General features: G+C 37.3%; 1 protein-coding gene across 1 annotated transcript in view; it reads left to right on the forward strand.

The window, feature by feature from the left end:
* The window catches only part of LOC122808882 (gonadotropin-releasing hormone II receptor-like), a 1,292,250-nt gene that overhangs the window by 484,972 nt on the left and 781,405 nt on the right, over positions 1–25,873 (forward strand). The window contains exon 2 of the mRNA XM_044079995.1: positions 7,447–7,612. The gene's annotated coding sequence lies outside the window, so the exon portion shown is untranslated. The remainder of the gene's footprint in view (positions 1–7,446; positions 7,613–25,873) is intronic.

The following is a 25,873-nucleotide window of genomic DNA, read 5'->3' on the forward strand; positions in this document are numbered from 1 at the left end:
GAATCAAATTATGCCCTCACATTTCAAACAAATATTCATATCTCTGGAACCATAGAGGTTATGAAAGAAATATCAATGGCAAACTCTTCAGCACAAACTATTTTTACAGTGACTACATTTTTTAGGTTCTAGGTCTTAAACCAAATTTTATAAGTCACAGTAAACAAAGTAACTATTACAATATCTCAGTAACAGTTCAAGTTACACACATACTGTCAGCAGTATTTTATTCATCTAGCTGAGAGCTTTCATATTAGGCTAAGGACTTCTGTCTGTATTGTTTGGTTGTTGAGATATTTAAAAATGTGAAACATATCTGTATAAGTTAATATCTTAAAAACAACAGTTAATGTCTATTTACCAGCACTAGACAAAGCTCAAATATTAATACAGTTGAGTTTGCTATTGTGTAAGCTTTAAGATGAAATCTTTTAAAACCTTGTACATAGCATGGTTTTAGAATTATTGCTACAAATATAAGCAAGCAATATTGATGCCTAGAGGTGTCAGTAGGAGTTAACTACAGATGCACATGGAGGCACCACTCAGATGTAATGAGTTAAAAGTTTCTCAAAAAAAAAAAAGAAGATCCTTATTTGGAATTACCTCTGGTACAACTTTCACTCTCACATTCACCCTCCTAAAATGATCCTCCAAGTCATGCATTACTTGTTTTGCTCTATTACTGATTCATGCAATTTTTGAAGTAAGAGAGAAGTCCTTTTAGTCAATGAGCAGTCACTGGTCATCCTTGATTTTGATGGTGCCATATTCTTTTCCAAAGCCATAACTCTGTCTTACTGCTGAACCTCCAATGCATGGTAGGCCTTCCTTCACCTTAGAAACAACTTGAGCAATGCATTCAAACAGGTTTCAAATTCTATTGTCAGACAAAGCATTTGTGAAACACTCCAGCACTGATGACATAACTCTCATTATATTAGTGAATAATATTAGTAGCTATTCCCAGAATAATGTGCCAGAATTTTTACAAAAGACAACTCTCTCCCTTTAATGAGAAGGAAGTTCGAGGCCTGACCATCCATCTTCACTTATATCAGCCACCCACTCTCCCCCAGCAGAAATGCCTCTTTTTGGAGTTACAATAGATTCTCTGTCTTATTTGCCCAGAGCAATACTGTTTATAAATGTAGATGGAAGTAATCAAAAGTCTGGTTATCCTATCTGGGAAAAGTAGTTAAGCTTCATTTGGGGTTCTCAACAGGAAAAATGGGCTCTGAGATTTATGAACACAGGGAGATCTGTAAGTACATTTTGCATCCTATGTTTGGTGCATTTCCAGGGCACCCAATGATAGATGTGAATCTCGGTAGTTCCTGGGGTCACATAATCCCATTCCTGGTATCCTCAGATGTACTCACATGTTTCAATATATATATATATATATATATATATATATATATATATATATATATATATATATTTTTTTTTTTTTTTTTTTTTTTACATTATCTAGCACAAAAAATAGATGAAATAATGTACATGGCTGTGGATCTTGCAGGGGGTGTTTGTGGTGTTCTCTGAATGATTGATTATTTACAGGTATTTGGAAATGTGTTGCTTCTGCGGAGAAACTATAAAGTTGCAGTAGGATGTGGTATTTACCTAACTGGAATAATGACAGAGCACTAGAGCCATGTGGGATGTGGTTTTGCAGCTAGTTACATATTCCCTGTGCTTTTTTGAATTTTCTCTGGCTGTTTCAAATGCACAAGTCATTTGGCATTGAGCCAGCTCTAACACAAGGCTTCCTAGGCACCTGCTAGGAGCTATGTATTCCATTTCTTTTTTATTGAGGCTACAAATGTACAGTAAATAAATATAACTCTTTCTTTTAAATTAAATGTGTACCTTAGGATCTTTGCAACACTTGGCTGCTGCATATTGCAGAAAAACAATGGCAAGAAGTAATTTAAAGTGTGTCTAGTGAGACACAAAGTTGGAAGGCCGATTTCCTTGAAATTGTCTTTTTCATGCTACTCAAGTTGTGGTTGACTTTATTAGGAGCAATACATTATATTTTTAATATATCTCCAATTACTTGGCAAAACATTGTATATATTTATTAACAGACCAAATCCACAGGACACGAGTGTATGTCTCCCTTTTCATGTGCAGCACTGGTACACAATCTGGTCAAGTGACTTGTCCTAGATACATGCAAATGCAGATGGAAAAATAAAAGCCTGTAGGTCTGACTGCAGGAAGCAGCTTAGTAACTTCTTTACTTCTCTATGCTAACTGCCACTCTTACCTTTATTATAAATAATATAGGTGGGAGAGAGGTGTGGATGCTGCCAATGTATTTACTTTTTACTGAGCACTGTTAAAGTGATTATTGATAATACTTGTCTGTGAGGCTGTGTATTTGTTTAACAGCAACATGTTTAAATATATTATTCCAACTATAATGCCTTGCACTTTTATTTAAATTTGTAGAGCAAGGGTATGCTTGAGGGAAACTAGTTCAGCTATTGCTCTGTGATCATTATTTATTTTTATCACAATGAAACATCTGAGGTGTACTCATGCAAGTTAAAACACCTTACTGTAATCATTATTTTTAATCACAATCAGATACCTGGTATACATAGTCATTAGAGTTACTGTTACCAGGCAAGTATGAAGGCAGTCTGCAGGTAAAAGTGACTGACTCTATTGTTGTTTGATCAAAGTTATTTATCTATTTTTGCAGAGTTAGTGTATGTTCGTGTGAAATAAGCTGAAACATATTACTGTGCCCATCATTGTTGTCACTGTTATAATATCCATGCTAACATTATTATTATTGTCACAGATATTTAAAGTGACAACAGTCAATGTGGTTATATTCAGTGATTACAGATGTAGTCTGTAGATGAAAATAGCTAAACCTTACTGTCACATGAACTTGATTAAATCATCATTGATCCAGTGTAGCAGAACTATTATATGTTTAAAATAAGTTGTAAGTGGATAAAAGTAATTTGTTAATGCTGCTTTCTGGTCTTAATGAAACATTCATTGATCTGGATTGCAAGATTGGCATTTGTATACAACTAGTTCAAATATGTCATTATGGGCATTATTTGTATCACATTTAGGTATCTTTGGTATACACAGACAATAAAATAGCAGTAGTAGTGTTTTGGAATTGCAGTGTTACTTTGTGTTTGTGTTGAATAAATTGGACTCTATTATAGTAGCCATTACTATTATTATTTTTTCATTGCAGTTAGACATCTGAGTTGTACAGAATGAAAAAACGTAGCCATAATTGATGAGTATAGACACAGTCTTGGTATGAAAGTAACAGATTACTACAGCCATTTGATCATAGTTAAATAGTCATTGAGCTGGCTTGGCAGGGCAGTGGTCTGTTTATGTGAAACAAGTTGAAACACATCACTGGTAAAATTTATAAAATAATCAGAAATATGAAGCATATACAATCCGTATGGTACCTATAATTAGAAATTATGAACATAATCTATAGGTGAAAGTGACTCTCCAAAAATAAATTCCTTTCATTCTACTTAAAAGAAAATAAAATGGATAAGTCATTTAGTTTTATAAACAATCAGCATGGTAACATGTGAGCCACTACTTTTTGTGGCTGTACTAATTAGAAGAAAAATGTTCCATTTCAAAAAGAAAACAGCCTAAGTGAAAAATGCCTTTAAACTGTAACAGTTAATACTAGCAAGCAGATTTTAAGAAATACAACTACCATTCATCTATAGTAGTAAAGAGTCAACTATAACAATTGCTTTAGTTGGCATTAGTGCACTAAACTCTTATTATCACTGAGTGTTTCACTTTATATTTGTATACACAATAGACAACACATCAAGTTAAAGCATATTTACAGTTTTAAGATCACTGCTCTGAGTGTTCAAATCACTTCAAAAAAATCTTTCTCCAAAAGAGAGTAGAAAGAGAAAGCAACACATTACCATAGCAAAATACTTAACTGTTCTTGATACTAGCTTCAAGATAAAATATCCAATCCTGGCTGTAACAAAGGGATGAGCAGTGTTTTTCTACCATATCAGTCAACTAAACTACTGTAAAAGATAACCGAGTTAAATTATAATTTAAGTTCATTACAGCCTAAAAATCAAAGGCATATATCATCAGATTGGAGATATACACCCTAAAATGACTGTGTCAGTTAGAGCAGAGACTACAAATACAAACAAATACAATCACAGCCTCACCTCAGGCTTTGTCCCTACCAAATGGTGCACTGCTACAGTCATCCCTCTCCATAAAGGGGCAGCAACTATAGACTCTGGGAATTATTGCCCCATTAGCCTGACGAGTCTGATATGTAAGGATATGGTGCGCATCATCATGGACCTAATTAACAAGGATATAGGGAATCTCCAAACTCTAGATCCCATGCAATTTGGTTTTGTGAAAGGTAGATCAGGCCTGCTCAACCTGACTGACTTCTTTGAGTCAGTCACCAGAGCTGTGGATGAGGGCAAGGCAGTTCATACAGCCTACCTCGATCTGGCCAAGGCCTTTGATATCATTCCTCACTTGGTAATTATTGATAAACTCACCAAACTAGGCATCAATCCCTATATCACTAGCTGAGTTGGAAATTGGCTGACAGATAGAACCCACATTGTGAAAGTAGCGGACTCCAAGTCAGACTGCCAACTGGTCACAAGTGGAGTCCCACAGGGATTGATCCTGGGTCCTCTACTGTTTGGCATCTACTTCTCAGACATCCAGGGCAACATGGAGGGACTCTGGCTGGCCAAGTTTGCAGATGACTGCAAGCTGGGAGCCATTATTAACTCCCCAAGTGATGCAGACATCTTACAGAAAGACCTCGCTGAGACCAGTGACTGGTGTTGAAACCATGGCTTTAAGCTTAATGCCAAAAAATGTGTCATCATCCCCTTTGGGAAAAACTCAATTCCCACTAATTACCACATTAATGGGAGCCCACTGAACAATAATGGTTTTATAAGAGATCTGGGGACACAGGTTGACAGCAACCTCTCCTTCGACCACTACATTGCCACTGTGGTCAGAAAGTCCTTCTATGTGTCACATCTCATTACCAAGTGTTTTGCATCCAGCAATAAAGAGGTAATCATCTCTTTCTACTCTTCCCTCATTAGGCCAATCATCGAGTATAATGCCCCATTTGGCATGTGCCTCACTAGACACATGCAACAGCTGGAAAGGCCACAAAAATACCTCACAAAGAGGATCCTAGGCCTTAAACACATGTCCTACACAGACAGACTCAAAAACACCAGCTACTCTCTGTCTCATATCATCTACTAAGAGCTGATCTCTGCTTGACTTACAAAGCCATGTATGACCCAGATCTGTTAGAAATGCTACATCTAAAGCTGCGCGCCGCACACTCCAGAGACCTCACCCTCATTATTACAATCAACAGAACATGTTGGAGGGACAGATTCATAACCCAGTGACTGCCCATGCTCTGGAATAGACTTCCCATACATGTCAAGCAGAGCACCTCACTGGCCGTCTTCAAGAGAAATCTTGATGAGTTGATGGGAAATAAAAAGTTCACCCCAGGGATCACTCCAGTGGCTCTACTTGATACAGGCACTGGGAACTAACATAGGGTGGCATGTTGCCAGGGCACTTCCATGGGATAGGCTTGTAAAGGCTCCAGGGCCATTAGCCTCATACACACCTATGAACCTATGAATGTTTTATCTACTTGTATCAGTAAAAATACCTATCACTTGCAGTAAAGTTAGATTTTTCCAAATGATTGCAAATGATAAATGTTAAATGACTAATAATCCAAAATAATTATTTTTGTCATGATTTTAAAACTCTGGAAATCAAGCTTTAAAGTAAAAAAAAAAAAAAGTTGGCAAACCATGACTGAACTTTCTGTCAAGAACTACATAGTCTTCCTTGATGTGCTCAATTGAAAAATAAAAACTATAGCAGCCTGGTCCTGTCCTGATTATTTCTTGATGTTCAGAGGCACACAAAGTAATTGAATAAAATTGTATATGTTGTACAATTTTACAGCTGGTATAGCTGCATTATTGTGTAAGATAATGAAATATAAAAACTCAAGATTTGTTATCAATTTAAATAAAAAAATAAAAATATGCTGAGACTAGAAATGTAAATGAGTAAAAATTAATTTATTTCAATCAGTATGTTTAAGCTTGAGTAGGTAGATAAAAAAGACTGAAGCCTGATATGGAGGGCTGCATTGTCAGTAAGACAAATGTTGCTCTGTAAATAACTCTGAACAGATATCATTGCAAATAAAACACACTTAAAACACTGCTTGGCTCCCTTCATTTGTGCATTCTACACTTCTTGTTTCATACTTGCTTATGCCTCACTGTTGAAGTTATTCTTTGGTCAGTTCATTTTAGTGTTCCACATGGGCCTGATGGGTGTGGGCTCATTCAATCTTTCTCTGAGTTACAGCACCTCCCCCCCTAAACTAAGACTTGTGCTACTGCTTTTAAATGAAAACATTTCAGCTGTGAGTACATCTCATAGCTGATTTTTTTTGCTGTAGCAGCAGAACATTACACTTAGTTCACACATCACAGGCCCACTAATGACATGTGTTGTAGACAGTTCCCTAGGTACTTCTACTGTACTGTCCATGGTCAGTACAGACCAAGTAGCTGATAAATGTTTTGCTCTTCAGAGTACAGAAAATCTAGTCTCACAGCAATAACTAGTCTCACAGCAATAACCAAATCATTTTAAAGAGGCTAAAAGGTGTGTCATAAACTTTTCCTGGTTACATTATACTAAAGTATGATTTTTTTCAGAACTATTTTAAAGTAAAAAAGTAGTTAAAAGTGATTTCACTAGTATAGTTACTTATGATTCTTAAAATATTATTTCAATAAATCCAGCTGTAGTAAATGGGTACTTAAAAGTGGCTTATACAGTGTTACCTGACTTTAAGGAGTTTGAAGTTTTGCTCTGAAACCCTTGTACAGATCAATCTGCTAGATCTAAGGTATAAATTAAAGTTTTCTTGTCAAATGCCAAAAAAATTTGAGCAGTAGCTGTGGAACCAGGTAAGTGAAGATTTGTCAAGTCTTAGCACAGAAAGTTTTTAAAGGACTATGGGATGGAAAACCATATCAAATGCTTTTGACATCTCTAACAACATGGTAGGCACAAGGTTTCCTTCATCTTATTCCATCAATTTGAAATTAGTAATACTAATATTTAAAAACTGACCCTGATTGTTTTCCATGATTATTCTTGACTATGTCCCTGATTCTTGGGATAAGTCATTGAAACCTGTCAGGTGAGGATTTTGCAGTTGGAGTTAATCATCTTTTACGAAAAATATTAAATTAATGCTTTATTTATTTACTATTGGTAAAACAAATGAACTAAATTACACATAATGTCTTTTACATAAAGGTGTCACTTTTTCTCTTTCTGCAGCCTATCTCCATTGATTAACAAGGGCAAATAAGAGGAAAGTTAACATTTCCTGTCATCAACTCCAAGCTGAAGAAGCCTGCAAAAAGCTTTCTTATGATATCACATGACAAACCACAGTATGCAAACCTCTTAATGCAGTAAAGGTGTTTATACTAAAATGTTCTTGGTGAGTGAATAACAAATTTATTGAAGTAACAATAAGCACATTGAATATTGCATGATATTTGGATATATAAATGTATGCATGGGAACATGAGACAATTTCTTCACTTGTTGTTACTGTAGTCGATGAATATTGTGTTCATATATTTGATTATGACTAAGACTGTAGCTGAAGAAAGCTTTTGTAGTCTAGTCTGTCTACCTGTCAAATAAATACAATTTAAAAATTAAACGAAAAAGCACAAAACTATTTCTAAATGTGATTAACTATCTGCCAGCCTTTATCAGTTGTATACCAGTGTTATATGATAAGGATAATCTTTGTATATTAGCAACTATTACAGCATTTCAGTTCAGATGTCATCACTTTCATTCTTCTGAACATGCCACCAAATCTAGACTATTCAATTTTAAAAGGTCAGTAATGTCAGAGTTTCGTAACAAGGAAGAACATACATTTGAAGGTATACCAGGCATGTTACATTGTTCGGATGTAGAAATCATAAATGCTGCCTGTCGTATATCTCCCATGTGTTTTGTTAAATTGCAGACTGGAAAATGCTACACTGGTGCCAGAGTCTAGTCCATCATAGCCTATCCAGTTCTCAACTGCCACTTTACTGACACTGCACATGGCTTATACCATTCACTTTATTGATTGTGAGGCGGCAGAGTGGCTCCTTGCAACTTTTTTCAGACGAAAGCTGGCCAGATTACATGAGACAGGCAGTTCTCAATGACTGTTCCTACCAAGCATAGTTCCAAACATGTTTCCCCATATCCCTGTTCCAGACAAAGTTCTCTTATTGTTTGAAAGAGCTGTTGTCAAAATTGCCAGCAAATAAATGCAAATAAATAAGTAAATAACTACCATCTTGAAATAACTGCCATCTTGCCCCTTCTCTTAGACCAATGGCAATCCTATCAGGAGTAAGGATTACAAGGTTATGCATGTCCCTCTACCACGTTATGATCACAATCCCTGAAAGAAAAGGTTACTTCATTTGAACTAAAATTGAAATAGTGAGCTAAGGCTCTTCCTCTTTAATTGCTGTTGCCATTTGCTCTACCAATTCATCTAAGAAAAGAAATATGATAGACAAGATCTTACAAATGGAATTTAACACTCTTGACAGACAATGTCACCTCATTCAGAGTTTGTGAAGCATGTTGAAATGTACCAGATAAATATAATTGGTCTTATCTCTACATTCATCTGGTGCTGAACCAAGACTATTAATTGGAAGTGGGCTTTCACCTATTCTACAGTTGTCCCACAGAATTGGGCACATGTGGGACATATAGCTGGGTGGTACAGTTGGAGTTCATGCTTTAAATGTGTAGGTCACTTCACTGTGATTTCGAGATACAAAAAGGACAAACTCTGTTTGTTGTTTGAGCATACTCACGTCAACAACTGTTTGGTGTATTTGGCCATCTTGGAGACCATGAGTTTGGTACTTGATAGAGTACCACCTACTGAAGTTCTGTTGAGAGACTGGAGCTTTCATGTTGAAATTGTTGGAGAAATCTGAAAAGGCATACCTGATATGAACAAAATGAATTGCTATTAGACTTCTGGATGATCCTAGCTTTTCATCATAAAAATCATATTCAGACCAAAGGCAGCTCAAAAGCATGCTTGGTAGCACAGCACCATGGCTGATTTTATAGACATGCTATCAGACCAGCGGTCATGCATTCTAGATGCTCGAGTCAGAAGATGTCCTGAGATATCATTAGATTACTCTTTGGTGGTGAAATGGGCCAGACAGTCAGGCAGCAGATGGATGGAAGCAGGAATCCTATGCATGTATTAAGAGTATCCTAGAAATGTGCAACAAATGCTTCTGTGTAGGATGAGATCAGGTTAATTCTCCAAAAGATCCTCAGCTATGTACCAGCAAAGGTCATGGAATCTGGAGTCTGAACTAACCCGGTACATTCCCTCAATAGATAGGAAATTTATATCAACAGGTGGTCAAGATTCATCATGATGCAATTCAAGGACCCACTAGTGAATAACAGTAATGAGATAAAACATTAAATTAAAGCAAGAACCCTTATGATTAGTTGGGGGGGGGGGGCTGGTACTGGGTACTTATAAGCCAGAAAGGCATTAGCTGTAGAAATCATGAAAGGGAAGGGTCAGATATGTGAGGTCATGAAGAACGACTTTCAGACAACCTTAAACAGTTTTATAAGCCATCTGTTGATGTGGGGACTGGAAAGAAAGGAAAAAAATTTCCAAAGTTGTTCCCAGCATGGGTGTAGAAATGCAGATCTTAACTAAAGACATCATCAGGCAATGAGTGGAATATTTTCAGTTACTCCAGAATCCAGTGGATGTAGATTCCTTTGAGGAGGCATTGTACAGAAAGTGGTAGGGCTGGATCCATCGTGTAGAACATGTCACAATATCAGCCAAATTGCTCCAAGATAGTTAAGCTGGGGAGTGGATGAGTTCTATCTGGAAATGCCAAATGCACAAAATATTGATAAGATGTTGAGATTAATGTGGATTTTCAATGATGTATGGAAGGTGGGGACAATGTCTCTGGTTTGGCAAAGTGGTTTGGTGCTTCATATCCTCAGAAAGTTGTATAGTGGGTTGGGTTTTATTTATAGAAGGATCACACTCCTCAGGTTCTGGGAAAACTCATGCCAGTGCACTGTAATGGAGTAAAATGACACCTATTGTAGTACTAGTAGAAACAACTGAAGCTAGCAGTAATACACCAAGCTTTTATTAAAATACATTTAAGTGTTTTCATTCTTACTCATTTCAGAACTTCATCAGAAGTGATAGCATTTGCTAAAATCACATTTAAATAGATTCTCCTAAAATCACATGAGCTATTTAAAATCAGTAAAAACAGTAAAACTAGATATTTTGTTGATTTTATGATTTTATGTTTAAGTAAGTCTGATACTGCTGTACACTTAAAACTTTAATTGTCTGTTATTATTTTTAGTGGATCAATGCAAAATAACAATGTGAATACATGCACATGTGAAAACAAGTAAAAATGTGGATCTGACTGCAAATCAAGAGTAGAAAAATGTACCAATCAAACCTTTGAAATTTCAAGATTGTGTGTGATATTGGGGCAATTTTGTTTTTTATATAGGAAGGCCCAAAGAACTTCTTCTTCTCTTTAGTTTGGTGAAAGCTCCATGTGACAGAGTCCTACTACCTATAAATAACAGAGTTCGTGTAAGAATGGGTCTGCAGATTAGTTTTGTGAATAGATAAAAATTCTTAAGCAGCAAAGTGGTACACCGGTTTTCATTGCTGTCTCAGAGCGTTTGGTTCTCTGGGTTGACTTAAGGTTACTGCGTCTTCTTAGTAGACTCTAGGTGTTCTCCATAAGTCCATTTTAGAAAGTAACTAGGGTGAGGCCTAAACAGGAAAAAAAATCAGACCTATTGCTAATGAACTTTAATATTAGAAGTATAGCCAACAAATTGGACATCCTCCATGCCACTCTAGCTACATACTGCCCAGACATAGTCATAATCACTGAAACATGGTTAAAACCAGGTAAAAAAGATAATGAAATACTACCTCCAGGTTACTCCATACTACAGGTGGATAAACTCAACAAAAGAGGAGGTGGAGTTGCTGTCTTCGTTAAACTTTCCTTGAAAGCAAAACCCCACAACTGGACAGTGCAGAAATCATCTATACCACACTAACCATAAATTCAAGAAAAACACAATATAATTGGCTGCTGTATCCCACCTGGAAATAATGTCCCAGTTATAGAATGTCTGTTGCACTGGGCAAGTAGTACCCTTAGTCAAGAATTATTCATACTGGGTGATTTTAATTTAGACTGGTTTGCATGTGATACAGATCACCCCATCCATCACATAAACTTGCATGGTTTTGCACAAACTATTCAAGAACCTACCCGAATAGATAAAGCTAGTAAAAAACAATCCACCTTGGATTGGATATTATTAAATAACTGATCTCACTCTTTCCAATCAGGTTGCCTTCCTGATGGTCTGAGCGACCACCTACCCACATTTCTTATATGACAACACATATTCCCACCAAAACCTACTATGTTTAAACAACTCAGAAAAAAACATAACTAATCTTGACAACTTCCTAGCTGACCTACAAAGGTGCAATTGTGCTCCACTCAAATACCTTGAACTACATGATGCAGTGAACCACTTTAATAAATCTTTCTTAGATATATTAAATGCACATGCTCCTGTTAGAACCATAAGAGTAAAATCAAACTATGTTCCCTGGCTAAGCAGAGACACTAGGGCCCTTCTGAAAACTAGAGATAAAGCCTGTGAACTATGGAAATTAGGCAAAAAAAAGGTAAAACAGGATAAAATTAATTTCTATCATAACATTCAAAACACATATAAAAAAAAAAAACTCAAAAATTTTGGCCAGCTATAAACTCAGTCCTTCACCCAAGAAAATCTACTACACCAACACCAAACATCCACAACAATTCTGATAGCATAGCTACCATTTTTAACAAACATTTTACTGAATCTATAATTGCACTTTCCAAACAGTAAACTACTACTCCTGATACCAAACCAGCCAAGTCTACGACTAGCAATGCCTCATTCTCTTTCTTTTCAGTTCCTACGGCCACTATAAAAAAACTACTCCAGAAACTAAAACCTGCTACACTTGCCGTAGATAACTTACCCACTGAATACCTCAAAATTGCAGCTGAATCTGTAGCCTTCCCAATATTAGTCCTTATAAATAGATCCATTCTCTAAAACAAGGTCCCTCAACTGTGGAAAATTTCCCATGTAATCCCACTTCATAAAGGGGAACCTTCACAGAACTGACAAATAATCGGCCAATTGCCATTCTTTCACCTCTTTCTAAGCTACTCAAAAGGTGTATTCATCTCCAGGTCATGAAATTCTTACTAACAAATAACCTTCTCGCAAACATTCAACATGGGTTTCACCCATCACATAGTACCACTACAGCTCTCTTATCCTTCACTAATACCGTAAACCATCACAGGAATAACGACAACTTTGTATCTGCCATCTTTTTAGACCTATCTAAAGCTTTTGATATGATCTCCTATTCCAAACTAATAGATGTACTAAATGAGCTATCCTTCTTGCCATCTGCCACAGCATGGTTTCATAACTATTTATCTGGCCATCAACAGTCTGTTCTATGGCAGGGTGAGCTATCTCCATACCTTCCTTTATCCATTGGTGTCCCCCAAGGATCTATCTTGGGCCCTCTCCTTTTCTCCCTCTTTACTAATAATCTACACACAACTACTCCACATGGTTCTATAATACAGTATGCAGATGATTCAACACTTATCTGTGCTGCCACTTCTCTATCAACTCTTCATTCTCAAGCACAGGAATCTTTTACTTCTGTTGAAACATGGTTAGCCAATGCCCATCTAATCCTGAACCCAAACAAAACTAAATTATTACTCTTCCAACCTAACAAGACATCTGTCTCATGCCCACCATTTAACATAATAGCCAAAGACAATACTGTGATCTCCCCAACAACCCATACACAGCTTCTTGGAATGGAAATGGACAATACCCTATACTTTGACTTTCATGTCTCCCTAACTATAAGAAAAGTCCATAAGAAACTTGGAAGTCTATATAGGCACAAAAGGTTCCTGACCACAATGGCCAAAATTACATTAGCACAAACGCATCTGCTCTCCACTCTACTATATGCCTTTCCAATTTTAACTAATCTAAGGAAAACTGAATGTCTAAGATAGAAGCATGTTATAATAAAATTGCTAAGTTTGCATCTGACTGCCCATATGGAACACATCATTGTACAGCTTTAAGAATACCAGACTGGCTTGAGCTTCCCAACATTGTTCTTTACAACCACCTCTCTCTAATTCACAAAATTGTAACACAACCAACTAGAACTCCTGCACTACAAAATATCATCCTTCCTTACAGTTGCAGCAGATCACTTCGCTCTAAGAACAAGAACTTACTCACCATCTCCAAGGCCAACAACTCTGCAGGAGTATCTTTATTTTCCAACTATATATCTCGCATATGGAACTCCCTTCCTAACTCCATTCTCTCAGTCTCATCCACTAACCACTTTAAGCCATCACTTAAAGCTTATCTAAAAAATAAGTGGCTATGTTCCTGTACTAACCCCTCATGAGTGCTCTGATACATCACAGTATACCCAAAACATATTCAACTTCTCCCCGGTGTTTAATCCTTTGTTCCTACCAACCTGTCTTAACCTTATATCTTGACATAAGTCATACCTACAAATAGTTCTAGCTATATTCAAAGCCCAGGTTTTGTTGTCAAGATGTAACACATTTGTATGTTCTTATGTATACTACATTTTGTTTACTTTATACTTTATTGATTATTGTAATGTGTGCATGAAAATTTACTGTTACTCATGGAGCTTTTCTTCCTGGGCCTCTACTGAAAAAGGACCTGTGTCCAGTCGGACTTTCCCGGTAAACGAATGTTAAATAAATAAATAAATAAAATAAAATCAACAATCATTATAATGTAGAAGTATTTTGTGTCTTTTTTTTTTTTCAATTAGTTAAGTGTATTAGACAAAAACATTCCCTCTCTTAATTGTTTTCTTTAAGCATTACGGTTATACAGAGTATGATGAAACACACATAAGATGTACAAAATGTATTTAGAGAAAAATCACAGTAGCACACTTTAAAGTTTAAAAACCTTATTACAATGTGGATGATGCAATGGGTGTTGAAAAATTAAGTACATAACTATATCAGATCTGTCCAAGCTTCAGCAGAAAGCTTTACTTAGTTAAGATACATTGTTCAAAGCCTTAAGAGTTCTCCTTCAAGAAGAGATAAGTACATGCAAGGCTTAATGAAGTAGACAGTTATCTAAGGACAGCCAGTCAAGATAAATTAAGTGACAAAAAAAAGTACAAAAGCTGTATTATGCTATATACAAAAGTAATTAAACTCTGCTACTACACAGATAGGTTCAACCAGTGATAACAGATATACGATGAGTACAACATGTTTCTGGCACTTAGGCTGGATGGTAGATTAGCTCAGAAAGGTCAAGCAAATAGGCTGACAGGGAATAGCCTAAAAAGACAAGAGATTTTATTTTTTTTATTTTTGAGCAGGTAGATGGTCTGGTCTGGACAAGCACTTTTTCAGCAATAGTCTAGTTGGGATGAAGTTAAAAAACCTTAATTCATGTAAACGTAACAGAGTTTATGTTAATAAGCAAACAACATAACTTAGATGAGCTATGGGATCATAAATAATGTAACTAACCCTATACTAATATGTCAAAGGATAATTATCGAAGTACAAAAGTAAGAATTAGAAATACTAAAACAACGCATCACCAGACAAGAAATAAAACAGGACTTTGAATGATAGATAATATTGACATTTTTTGATAAATGCTTTGCATTTTCATGACTGGAGGACCACCCAGTTTGGCTAGATGCCACATTTAGTATGGTTATTACTGCTGCATGACTACAGAAAAGCTTGTGTGAATTCGAGTTATGCCATTACTACACCTCCAATTCACTGAGCAGATAAATCTTTATAATGCTTCAGGAATGAACAATAGGTAGGGAGGCTTCTGCGGTTCCTGGTGGAGGTAGATATGATATTGCTGGACTAAAAATGCTTTGCAGTAGCTGAGTAAGGAATGCTATAGCATAATATGTGCCTGTGAGTCACAAACATCTTTTGAAGGAAGGCAGAAAATGTGCTCATATAAGAAAGGGGAAATGATTAAGTCAGAGAAGTCTATAAGGAAGGTAGCTTGCTTTCTGAAGTATAGTACAAAGGTGTTACCTTTTAGTGGATTGTGCTATAAAGTACCACATTTCATTTAAAAAAACATGAAGTCTCAAAATGTTAAATTTATAGTTAACCAGTAAACATGAGAACACATCCTATCTTTGATATGAATATCCCTTTATCTTTGACCTGCTGAAATTTAGCTGTTTAAAACACAGAGATTCTGTAGCATGTTAAAAGTTTGGTTGCCACTTTATTATATACTCTGTCAAAAATACAAAGAAAATGAGATGCTTGGATCCAGTAAACTGATAAGACAATGCACCTGTAGAACTGTAGAGTTTCAAAACTGCACCCATTAGGAAAGTTTATGGACTTATTAAGAGAGACCCTGTTTCTCTTGCAGGGGTGAAAATTGTTCATGAAAATATTTATGGTATGTTTACTGTTAAACCAGAGAGAGAGAGATGGAAACCCACAATGACTTTTTAGTTGAAAGCTGGTACAGCAAGCTGTTTCTCCTTCTCTGAAGACAGTAAAGCAAGAACCCAGTAGTGCCATTATAAACTGCAGTCCTAATGTCATCAGAATGCAGAAGCTTGGTGTTATCATAGAGTCTAGGCAATTAGTAGGCTATCAAACCTAGTGGGTCTTTTTAAGCTTTTTTAACTCCAGTTATGCTTCCTAAAAATATTAGCCAGGTTTTGGTCCCATAGATTTTTGTGAGAGTATATATAACTAAAGCATGAGTGGTTGAGCATTTCCAAGGCACCTCTGTTTAATAGAGACATAGGGGCCAAACCAGAGGTAAATTTACAACTTCTTATCCACCGATCCAAGTTATGCTTGAATAGGTATAGGGAAAAACTTTTCTTGATTTGGATGGGAAGCCTATTCCACAGATGTGGCTGTCTCTCAGACATTTACCCATCTTTACAGCATGTCTTATTTATGTTACAGATGAGATCTAGGTCTCTGGATCAGGTATTTCTGATGATGTTTGTTCTGTGTATGTGCAACATGTCCATTAAGGTTTTAACAGAGGATGCTTTGTAGGTCAAACACAGACCACCTTTCAGGAACCTGTAGGAAACCGAGTATAAGGGGAAGGCTTTGAGGCAATCTGCATAGGACACGTTGCTTATTCTATATATATATATATATATATATTCTTTTTAGGAGAAACCTCTCTGGACACTCCATTTGTTGCATACTGATAGGAACATTGTATCCTGTGATTGGTCTAATGAGAGACAAAAACAACAGAACAATGGCATATTTAGAACTAGATGCTATACCTTTGCTTATCAATTGTTCAACATAAAAAATACTTCCTTACTACAGTAGATACATGATTATCAAAGACCAATTCAGTGTCTACACGTGGTCCTAAATGCCTGATCATTGGGCCTACTCTTACTGGTGTGTCATCAATGTGGTAATTTGATGGGCTGGCTGTCTTTCCAAAAGAAAATGTTATGCACTTCTTGGCATTGAGTTTAAGACAGTGATTCTGGCACCAGTTTTTAGTCAGTATTGAGCCTTCTTAGAGGGTATTTGTGTCTTGGGGTAATTCAATGACTGCACCTAGTTTGCAATTGTCTGCAGACCCAGCACTGTGCCCAGGGGGTCTCCAATAGTGACTGATCTTTTTGTGGAGGTAGACTCCTCTATCCTGACTTCCTGGATCCTATCTGTGAGCCAGCTGGTTAGGCAGTGGTTAGGACAGGGATTTATACCTAATTTATGGAGCTTTTCTATCATGCCCAAGTGGGGTATTGTGTTGAATGTCTTGGCCAGGTCAAGGTAGGCAGTATGAACCATTTTGTCCTCAACCATTACTTTGGTGACCTTCTCAAAGAATTACAACAGACTGAGAAGGGATAACTTGCCCTTAACAAAACCAAACAAGGTTGGATCTAGTGTATGAAGTTTTCCTATGCCACCATTTATCAAATTCATGATTATTCTTTCAATGGCTTTGTCTTTCTGTGAATGCAGAAAGGTTAAGATAATTTGTTCCCTACATTGATTCATCCTGTTCTGTTGCACATGTAGTTTCAGAACCATTGTAGAGAAATGTTATCTAGACCATACACTTCAAGCAGCTGTAGAAGTGAGTGTGGAAGACTAATTGAAAGGCCTTGTTTTGGTCAGATCGCTTCAAAGCCTTACCCTTATACTCGGTCTCCTACAGGTTGCTGAAAGGCAATCTGTGTTTGATCTACAAATCATCCTCTCTTCCAACCTTAATAATGCAACAGAGTAAGAGAAAATGTTCCAAGAACCGATTATGATAGCTTGGTATTGACCCCAAAGACCACTATGCCACTAAAAAGATAAAGTAAAGCTTGTGAAATCAAAGCATACATTGATGCTTTTCAGAGATATGTCACCCAGGGGAATTACATTCAGTCCAACTGGAAACAGCTCACAGGGGAATCACTGATGGCCTATATGAACATGGAAGGTACTGATTTCTTGGACAACCAAAAGTTAAAAAGGAATTGTTAGCTAAGGCTGGTGTGTCTTCTGAAACACTACCAATAAAATTTCTCAGATGGGTATTTATGTAAAGCAAAATGGTACAAGAACACGTCTGATTTAAAGCATGTTTTAGACTTATGGTTAGAACCAAAATGAACAGTAAAAGTAAAATAATAGGTATCAGAATAAGTGATAAAGTCAAAAGTGCAAACCCAAGTAATTTACATAAATGAGCTTTCAGAGTGATAAGGTACTGAGAACTTTGGTTCTGCTGACTGAAGGGTAGATGGCTAATGTAGTACTGCTAAAAACTGAGCAGCCTAAACCTGCAACTAAAAGTAGACAGATGTCTGTAAACAAACAAAAAATCATCATTGGCTGGGATAGTCCATTTCAGATGTAGAAAAAGGATGCACATTGTCAAAAACCACTTTATTATTAATAGGAGTGGTATGGTTAAACTGCATTTTCTAACCAAATTGTTGTAATGAAAATGTAAATACTGTACCTGCACAAAATGTGATATCTAAACAGTTTGTTGATAATGAAGAAAGGCATTGCTGTCTGCACAAAGGTGAGCCATCTACAGACCCTGGAAACTAGAGGCCCATAAGTCTCACTAGTCTTATATACAATTTCATGGAAATAACTATCACGGAACTGATCAATAATGATATAGCAAACCATCAGACACCAGATCCAACTCAGTCTGGTTTCATCAAAGGCAGGTCATGCCTACTCAGCCTGGTGGATTCCTTGGAGAAGGCCACCAAAGCAATAGATATGGGAAAAATGGTCCATACTGACCTGGGCAAGGCATTTGATACAATACCTCACTAGAGGAATGTTGAGAAACTCAAGAGGTTACGTACAAACCTGTATGTCACCAATGGCTAGCCAATTGGCTCACAGACAGGAAGTTAGAATTTTGGAGTTCACCTCTACAAAGAAGCCAGTCACAAGTGGAGTCCCTCAGGGATCGGTCCTTGAACCACTCCTTTTTGACATTTATTTCTCTGAAGTCAAGGCCAATGTCAGTGGTCTCTCGCTGACTAAATTTGCAGATGATTGCAAACTAGAAGTTGTCAGTGAGTCCCACATGGACACAAATGTTCTCCAGGAGGGGATGACACAGACAAACAACTGGTGTCAGAGCCATGGACTAAGAGTAAATACCAAGAAATGCATAATAGTATCCTTAAGGAAGTCATCCATCCCTGGTAACTATCATTTTGACAACACACCCTGTAGAGATGACCTAGTAGTCAGGGACCTAGGGACACACATAGACAGTAATCTAGCCTTTGACCATCACATGTCTACAGTAGTAAGGGATTCATTCTATGCTGTGCAACTTATAAACAAAGTTATGGCTTCTAGGTCTAAGGAAGTCATTGTTCCACTGTATTCAGCATTCATTAGACCTATCATTGACTTCAGTGTCCCCTTTGGTATGTACCTTACCAGGCATATCCAACAAATGAAACTTCCACAGAGATTCCTCACTAAAGGAATACAGGAAATGTCCTATGCAGACTGCCTAAAGGCCCTATTCCTGTAGTCTGTCTCCTACAGGCTGTTGAGGGGAGATCTGTGCCTGGCCTCCAGGGCATTGTCAGTTCCCACTCCGATGGACTTCCTGCATATCCACAAATCAAACCATACCAGAATTATCCATTCTAAAGACTTGAACCTTAGCTGTGATATACATAGGACTTGCTGGAGAGACAGGTATGTATTCCAGAGACTACCCCATCTCTGGAACAGGCTCCCCATCCATGTGAAGCAGAGTTCCTCCCTAACCCAATTCAAGTGTAACTTGAACAATTGGATGGGGAACAGGAAATTGCATGCCTGGCTTGGCACCTTTGTCTCTAATTGAGACAGGCAACCTGTAAATTGTTCATCTCCCAGGCCCCTACTTACACTTATCAAGGGTACCACAACTTGTCAGTGATTTGGGATGCATGGCTAGGCTTATAAAGGCCCTTGTGGTCATTAGCCTAGTAAACACCTATGAACCTAAGGACCAATGGGCTGTGATAAAGTAACTGTAAGAATAATAGAATCCATACCTCTCAACCTGTAAACATCAAATATCTGGACAAAGGCCCATGAAAAATAGGTACAAATCTGTACACTGATTAACATAACATTTGCATGCACAATTATGTGACCCCACCCACTCCAGTGGAATTGTGGGATACCAACTTTCAAACAGAAACTGAAGAACAGACAACCAAAATATGGCCTCAGACCTTGTAGTAAATGGTAACCATTTTTTTAAATGTGTAGCAGTGATGTTCACTGGGAAGGGAGAAGATGATGAACCTTAGTATTTTGTTTTTGGTGACCTGCAGTATGTGGGTTTTGTGGTAAAAGTAGGGCATTTAATGGTAGCAATATTCTAATCTTAGTTTGCTAGGAACTCCAAGTGTCACTCTCCTTCTCTTACTGATCAGTGGCATAGCTAGAGTTTGTCCTGCCCAGGGTTGTCTTTGAGTTTGCCACCTTTCCACCTTCACAGAATCATGGTCAAATGGGCCCCCCCATACACAGCCCTCCCCCTGCAGCCATTCCAATGTCCCATTACTTGGCTATTTCACCCTATTTGCCACAAACATTGTAATGTGCATACTACGTCTACAATGATTATTTGAATTTCATTTAAAACTTTTATTTTACATGTTATGGCACAAACACTAATATACATCTGCTAAACAAAGCAATACAGTCTCACAATGAAAATAGACTTAGCATTAAAACTACTCTGCACTTGAAACTCAGATTCATTGAAACAGCATTGAAACCCACATTCAAAGAAAATGAATCTGGCCAGTGGCAGATAAAGATTACCTTTGAGGTGTTTTCAAATCATACCCCCCTTGAATATGAAACATGTTCTATTATACACCTTCCTGATTCTATTAAATTATATTCCTTGTATAATATAGCACACCTGTTAGAGCACATTTTAAATTGTTTTGAACATTTTTCCAGTAAGCAATGAAACAAAATGCATGAACCAATAATGACAAAACTCCCCAATGCAGAACATTTCCATCATAAAAGTCTACTCAGACTTTTACAATCCCCCAGTATCAGTAAATATGCACAATCTCTGCAGAAGTAAAAGTCATCTAAATGATTCCACATTAAAGAGATATGTAACTAATGAAGAGATTGCTGCTAGCAAACAACTTTATTTGGAGATGAAACAATGAAATATAAAGTGCCTGCTGCCCTTGAGGAATAAATTGCCAATGTTACATTAAAAAAATGATAAGCTAGTAATATTGCAATAGGGAATGGATGGCAAACTGATAACAGGTTATTAGTTACTAGGAATCTCCACCAAAGAGGCATTCTCAGGACTCCAGCATTCATCCCCTTTAAAAGTATAACACAGTACAATATCAGCAATCCATCTACATACTGTGGGAGTAGAACCCACAGTTTTCTGCATCATAAGCAAGTATTCTACATGTTGTGCTACTAACAATACAAACAGACTTGGCATAAGCAGCACTAAACATCTCTTCCCCTGAAGAACTATGCAACACAAGAAATCTGAAAAAGCCAAAATTTACTGGGGGGAACAAAGGCCCAAAACCAGGGACACATTTTAAACATTGCTTGTATAATCTTAGAAAAGTTGCTAGAATAAAACATTCTGTGTTACCATACCTTTCCTGAAAGAGAGTAAGACTGAAACTTAAATGGCTGTCATTTTTAGTGAATTCAGTTCTCACTCAGGGGCGGCTCGTGGCATAGGGCTGCCGGACTGCAGCCCCCTCAAAAATAAAAAAGAAAAAAGAAAAACAAATGAAAAATAAAAAAAAATATTTTTTTTAATTTCGCGGACTTCGCGCATGCGCATAGACCGAGTCCCGACTTATCGGTCTATGCGCATGCTCAAGGCAGCCCGGCCGTCCCCATAGAGGGACACAAGGAGACGTCTGTGCACTTTTACAGTGCACAGACCCGCCAGGAGTATAGGACGCGTCCGGACTGCTCCTCTTGCAGCAGGGACTCGGGACAGAGCCGTAGGGATCTCGTCGGCGTCGGGAAGGAGCATTGGGATCTCGCGGGTCTTCAGTATGCGCGGGAAGGATGTATGTACGGACGTTCTGGATGTATTCATTCATTCAGGTAAGGTGCCTTTTTATTTTTATTGAGGTTGTGCTTTTTAATTTACAATGTGTGTGTATGGTGCTTTACTGGAGTTTGTGTATGGTGCTTGTTTTGAGTATGGTGCTTGTGCGTTACTGGAGTTTGAGTATGGTGCTTGTGCTTTACTGGAGTGTGTGTGTGTGTGTGTGTGTGTGTGTGTGAAAATGCCCCAGGTGCTTATGGTGGTGTGGTAGGGAATGCCTCAGGCTTGAACCCTGTACCCTGTATGCAGGTGTTAAAGACTTGAGTTCCCTACCCACCACCATTTGTAAAAAAAATTCAGATTTTTACCTCATATTCGATCTGATCTGTTCCTCATAATATCTGTGGTTTGTAAATGTTGCAATGCTTGATATTTGATGGTGTAGTAGTAGCATTGTTGCCTCACAGCTGCAGGTTCTTGGGTTTGATTCTTGGCTGGGGTTCCTTCTTTGTGGGTCTGTATCTTCTCCCTGTGTTTGTGTGGGTTTGCTTTTGTGCCCTCCCATGTTACAAAGACATGTCTGCATTATTTCTTCCTGGGCCTCTGCTGAAAATTGTTTATTTGTTCCAAGTCAGACTGTCCTGATTAAAAATGTTAAATAAAATTGATAGGCATTTGAATTTCAGACTTAAGGGTTTCTGAATGTTTAATTCCTTGTGTATTTGATGGTGCAGTGGTAGTATTGTTGCCTCACAGCTATAGGTTTTCTGGTTTGATTCTTGGTTGGGGTGGCTTCTGTGTGGAGTCTGCATCTCCTCCATGTGTTTGTGTGGATTTGCTCTGGTGCCCTGCCATTTTACAAAGACGTGTCTGCAGTTTTAATCCCTGCTGAAAATTGGTTTTGTTCTGTCCGCAGTAAAATTGACAGGCATTTGAATTTCAGACTTCAGGTTTCTGAATGTTTAATTCCTTGTATAATTGATGGTGCAGTGATAGTATTGTTACCTCACAACTATAGGTTTTCTGGTTTGATTCTTGGTTGGGGTGGCTTCTGTCTGCATCTCCTCCCTGTATTTGTGTGGATTTGCTATGGTGCCCTGCCATTTTACAAAGACGTGTCTGCAGTATTAATCCCTGCATCTCTGCTGAAAATTGTTTTTGTTCTGTCCGCAGTAAAATTGACAGGCATTTGAATTTCAGACTTCAGGTTTCTGAATGTTTAATTCCTTGCAGATTTGATGGTGCAGTGGTAGTATTGTTGCCTCACAGCTATAGGTTTTCTGGTTTGATTCTTGGTTGGGGTGGCTTCTGTGTGGAGTCTGCATCTCCTCTCTGTGTTTGTGTGGATTTGCTCTGATGCCCTGCCATTTTACAAAGACGTGTCTGCAGTATTAATCCCTGCATCTCTGCTGAAAATTGTTTTTGTTCTGTCCGCAGTAAAATTGACCGGCATTTGAATTTCAAACTTCATGTTCTTCAGAATACATAGTAGCACAACCTTTTTTTCTAGCAATTTTCTAAGTTTATAAGATGAATATTTTAAATTTGTCCCTACTTTTGGGACTGTATTCCCCCATTATTGGCTTCGTCCAGGTTTTTGTGCTAAGGTTGACAGCTATGGCAAGAACTGAATTCACTAAATATGGACTGTAGAATTGTGCATATTTACTGATAAAGGTGCACTGTAGAATTGTGCATATTTACTGATAATGGTGGACTGTAGAATTGTGCATATTTACTAATAATGGTGGACTGTGGAATTGTGCATATTTACTAATAATGGTGGACTGTAGAATTGTGTATATTTACTAATAATGGTGGACTGTGGAAGTCTGAGTAGACTTTTTATGATAAATGTTCGCAACTGGGCAGTTTTGCCATTATGGGTGCATATGTTTTGTTTCATTGCTTACTGGAAAATGTTCAAAACAAATTTAAAACACCCTCTAACAAGTGTACTGTATTGTACAAGGAATATAATTTTAGTACAATGAGGAAGGTGTATTAAAGAGCACATGTATGTTTCATATGCAAGGGGCCTATGATTCGAAAACAGCCCAAAATTAATCTTTATCTGCCACTGGCAAAATGTATTTTCTTTGAATGTGGGTTTCAATGCTGTTTCAATGAATGTGAGTTTCAAGGGCAGAGAGTTTTAATGCTAAGTTTTCATTGTGAGACTGCATTGCTTTGTTTAACAGATGACTTAATGTTTGTGCTGTAAAATACAAAATAAAACTTTCAAATGAAGTCCAATCATTGAAGTAAAGCAGTATGCACATTAGTGTTTATGGTAAATGGAGTGAAATAGCCAAGTAATGGTTAATTGGAATGGCTGCAGAGGCTCCAGTTCAACCATTATTTTGTCAGGGGAGGGCAGCAAACTCAGACAGGCCCAGCTGAACTATACCTCCCAACTGTCCAGATTTTCAAAGAATGAATAGATTTTTGCTTCTTATTTTTGGTTTGTTGTTCATAAAATTTGTAGTTTTTAATTCCTAAATGATTTGCCAGAAGTCACTAAATAATAAGTTTCAGACTTCATAACCTTCATAAAAATGCATGTTAAAGTAAGAGCCGTTCTATCAACTGTCTCAATTTATACAAGAGCAATTTTTAGTACTGTTTATATGTGCCCCAATATATTTGGCCTTGTTCAGATTTACTGCATTAACAGGTTGAGAGGTACATGCAAATAAATTGCTTTATAGAATTAGGCATAGCCAACCTCTCAACTGTCCCCAATTTTTGGCTCAAAATGTTGCTCTTCCTCATAATAATCCCTCCGCCAAAATAGCAATTTTGGAAGAAAACATGGAGGGTTTACAATTAAGAAATAACTGTAATAATCAAAGTTATAGATTACTTGAAATGCATGTAGATTCTTTTATTTTGTCAGCTGCTCAAGGTAGCAGTACTAATATTAAAGTGTCCCTTCTTTGACAGGTAGAAGCTGTATTGTGTGTCTATTTTATATTTTTGCATCACATTTTTGGTCCATTTTTCATAAAATTGTGTTTTTGGCAAATTAGTGACAACTCACTAAAGACTGAAGTTAGAAAATGACAGACATTTGAGTTTCAGATTTTATACCCTTCAGAAAATTCATACTAATGCAAGACCTATTCTATTATCTTTCTAAGTTTATTAGAGCAATATTTAAAAATTGTCCTTATTGTTGTGCCTTTGTCCCACTTCTGTGTATGGCTTTGTCCAGATTTCTTGCTCTTGAAGTTGAGAGGTATGACAAATGTGTCAGGGCCATCACAGTCAGCCAGAGAGATTTCAAATTGTGACATGCTTGTTGCACCCCACTCCCCATGTAGTGACTCTGGATGTGTCCAAGCAAGGCAAGGAGTAGTTGTATCTACCTTGGATGGGGAGGACACACTGCATAAGTACTACAGTGGCTTTTCATCTGTCCTTGATTTTGCAGAATGGTCTGGTTTCTGTCATATTTTGTACTGTTGATTTATGCTTATTACTCAAAGTGCCTGTTGCTCTGTGTTTAAGTAGCAATGCTTTAATGACCATAAGGTAAGCTTGTCTGACATCGTAAGATGCAAGTAAGCTTTAATAAGCATACTGTTAAAGAATTGCCAACATTGAAAGCCTTTCTGTTGTTGCCATGCAGAGAATACTTGACTAGATAATGTATAAGCCTTGGGTATTAAAGGACAGGATTCCATTATTTTAAAAAGCTCATTACACTTGTTGGAGACTTCCAGTCATCTCTACAGGCTTTACCCGTAAACTAAACAGAATGCCAATCATGTGTGGTCCATAACCTGTACAGTAATCCTTTAAGCAATGTATCTTGAGCTTGTTTCTTGTTTGCTTTTCATTTTTACTTTTATCATGTTTTCCCATGAAACAAGTTGTCAGGCAGCAG

The sequence above is a fragment of the Protopterus annectens genome, chromosome 8.part0 (assembly GCF_019279795.1).
Source record: "Protopterus annectens isolate FY-2018-M chromosome 8.part0, PAN1.0, whole genome shotgun sequence".
Lineage (NCBI taxonomy): Eukaryota > Metazoa > Chordata > Ceratodontiformes > Protopteridae > Protopterus > Protopterus annectens.